The 3547-nt window shown below is 32.0% G+C and overlaps 1 long non-coding RNA gene across 1 annotated transcript; it reads left to right on the plus strand.

Moving 5' to 3' along the window:
* The first annotated feature begins 467 nt into the window (after window positions 1–467).
* On the plus strand, window positions 468–2551 carry LOC131611620 (uncharacterized). The gene is made up of 3 exons (XR_009287053.1): window positions 468–647; window positions 1454–1998; window positions 2163–2551. It is a non-coding gene; the product is annotated as an uncharacterized LOC131611620 (long non-coding RNA).
* Window positions 2552–3547: the final 996 nt, after the last annotated feature.

Below are 3547 nucleotides of genomic sequence, written 5' to 3' on the forward strand. Positions count from 1 at the left end.
GGATTTGGGGTAACGTGAATTGATTCGGGATTCGGGTTTGGGTTTGGGAAGGTAAAAACCGTCCCCAACCCGCCCCGTTACCATGCCTACTTGTGATCAATCACAATTACAACAATTTGGTTCCACCACTTAGGATTAAAGCAGAGATAGTGAAAATAAAGTTGGATAAAAAGTGAAAGTGAAGGGAAAAAAAGAGAAAGTGTTGCAGATGCATTATTGCCAAATGGTTTCACGTGATTTGAATGTTCATATTGGTGAAACATTTACTTGTGTAAGAAAAGAAAGATGGTGACATTTGCTACAAAATGGAAACTGGGAAAATTACTAATCAAACCCTTGCCTTGAAACTTTATTGCAAGATAACCAACACCTATCTTCCAATCATTGCAATTTACACTAAGTCCCTCACTCCCCCTATAAATACTTTATCATTTCCTCAAATTAACTCAAATCAAATTTGTTTCTTCTTTATCATGTATATAATGATAGATTCATTCACTCTTTCTTCTTCTCAAATTCTAAATCGACTCCAATTTCATTGGAGCAAAGCTTCCCGACTTCAAATTTTGTACCTCAAAATCGGATGCTATCACATCTTCATATTTACTTATTTCAACAACTATAATTTTCTTGATTAAATTAAATTGGTGAGTTTACAAAATTTCTACTACACTACACTTTTTATAGTAATGTTTACCAAGACAACATTTATTGCTTATGTCAATATTTTTTATACAACATGCTTAAACTGTTTCTCAAATGAAATTGTGTTGATGCGACTCTCATATATTGTGTTGTTGGTTCTATTGTCGTCTTCCTGTCAATGCGTCGCCGATCGTTGTTATGTTTTTGTGACCAGTGGTGGAGTCAAGAATTTTAGGCAGTTTGGACAAAAAATTTAACTGCAAGTTACATGTGATATAATATATAAATAGTCATAAAATGTGCTACTTAAGAGAGATGAAACCTAACATGCAATTAGTGTGCTAAATAAAATTAATTGGGCTGAGGTTATTCATCTGTTTTAGTTTTCACACCTTGTTTTTATTAATTTTACCTCTGGTTTTGTCTAAAAATCAACTATTAGATTAGGGGAATATAAAGAAAGTAGGAGTTGATCCCGAGTGCGTGTCTAGACACGTTGGACTATAATGTGGTGCCGGTTGTCTTACTAGTGTATGAATAACAATATAATTTTTAATAATATACCTATTTTACTAAAAATAATTGAGATTTATACTTGGTGCCGATTTTGTTAATATGTTAAAAAATTAAATTTATTGTGTAAAATTTGGCATTCATTTTTTAAATTATAAGGTATAATGGTGCATCATTTTTAAAATAAATAAAATATTTTATTCTCGCATAAATTTTATGTTGTTCATGCTTATATAACTCTTTTCTTGTATCAATTTTTTTTCTATAATATAATATGTTTGTATATTTTATTTAGGTAACATAATCTTCATTTGGCCCCAAATGAAGATGAACTTATTGCGATGGCAAACGCTTTATTGGGGAGCGGCGAGTTCAACCCTTTTAAAGAAAATCATAAAAAGACAACCTGTCGACAGAATTTTTAATTCAAATACTGAAATCACTGGTGTTGTTTTGACTAGAAAAAGACATTAAAGTGGTTCTAGTGAGCTTAGGCTCAAGTGGAGTGTTAACGGTCAAACTTCTTTAAAATTCTCGTTGCCAAAACAATTCAAAGAATTGTAGTGAACAAATATTCAATGATGTTATGGATAACAATTGATATTCTGTATTTTAAAAAAATGTAGAAGCAATCTTGTCTTTGCTATGCATTTTCCTTCACTTTATGCTTCAGTTGCGAGGTTTACTGAGGTTGGTGATTTCTTGGTTGGTGGAACACTCTCATCAATTTGTGCAAGATTAAATATTATGCAAAGTATGTCTGTTGGCATTACAATTGCTAATGATGTTGTTGAGGTGGAGTCAAATCTCCTCCTGCTTTCAATTTAGCTACCATTGCTGGTAAGATTTTATCTATACATTTAATTATAGTCTTTATAGTACTGACGCTTTAAATCAGATTTTTCTTTGGTGTTTGACACATGTCAGTGTCCGACACAAACACGGTATCTGACACATGATATTATATTTATCATTTTTTTATTTTCTACAATTATTTCAAGAAGACGACACAAGTGATAAGGATGACGTAGGTGATGAACATCAAGAGAACACATATGTGATGAACTTCAAGAGGACGACAGGTGATGAAGAGGATGATAGAGATGACGATGAGTTCAACACACTTAAATGAGTTGGATGATGTTGTTTTAAGCTTGTACTTAAGCATTAAACCTAGAAAACTATGTATTTTGTCATTTTTCTAAACTTATCTACCAGCATATATAAAAACTGGTTATCGTCAATTTTACATTACTAACCAACTAAAATTGCCTTAGATTGCTTAATTCATTGGTAATTATGTAATTATCGCATGACTAATTTTCTGAATTCAAATTGTTTTGAATTCTTTGAATATTTTAATAAATTATTTAACCATCATTACTGTTTTGACTGTTAATCTCTAATATCTAGACTGAATGTACTCAACTTATTGTGTTCTCCATAGAAGTCTCTGCAAACCAAAGCATCTAAATAAATAATCTACCCATCTTTTCATTCCAAAGCATCTAATTAAATAAGCTTGAGAAATTCATTTGTTGCCAAAATTAATCAAATGGAGTTTTTCATGCTCTCCAACGTAATTTCGCAAATATAATAATGATTAAGCCTCCTTTAATTAAAAGATGTTTTTAATTAAATACATGGAAAATTTGCAGACGCGCATTTGAAATTTTTTACTGAGAAAAAGAATTTTTCATTTACCTAGGTGAACTACACAGTTTTCATTGGACTATAGTTGATAAACTCAATGGAACACGTAAAGCCAGTTGCATTACTTATTCAAACTCAAAACCTACCAATATAAATATAATTCATATGTTGTGGATATGAAGTATCTGAAATGTTTTCATCAGTTCCTAATTTTATTAAAGTTGTTTCATGTCCATCCTCATTCCGTTATCTAATTCTGTTATCTGATGTTGTTAATGATGTTTTGTTGCTTTGAGCTATTAATAAACAGGTTCTGAATCTGATGAAAGGCGTGGCCAACGCCTCCGAAGATACCAAATTCCGATTTTGGGCTACACAAAGTTCTGATGAACAGTAGCAAAACGCTTTAGAAGGATTCTGAAGTGTGATACTCTAATACCCCGTCTAAGAAACTAATCTGAAGACCAAGTGCTAAAGACTCTAGAGACGCAGTTTTGAAGATTCTAAAGACTTGAAGTTATGAAGATTTATGTTTCTAAAGACAAAGGGTACTGAAGACCAAGTGCTGAAGACTCTGAAGACGTAGTTCTGAAGACACTGAAGACTTGAAGTTCTGAAGACCCAATGATTATTTTCTTTCTTCTAACTCATGCTCTCAGCCTCTAAGAGGTTCAAGAAGAATAGAAGATAATGTTACGCATTACATAGTACGTGGTACAAAACGAATGTTTCGCTT

Source organism: Vicia villosa, linkage group LG6 (assembly GCF_029867415.1).
Source record: "Vicia villosa cultivar HV-30 ecotype Madison, WI linkage group LG6, Vvil1.0, whole genome shotgun sequence".
In the NCBI taxonomy this organism is placed as follows: Eukaryota; Viridiplantae; Streptophyta; class Magnoliopsida; order Fabales; family Fabaceae; genus Vicia; species Vicia villosa.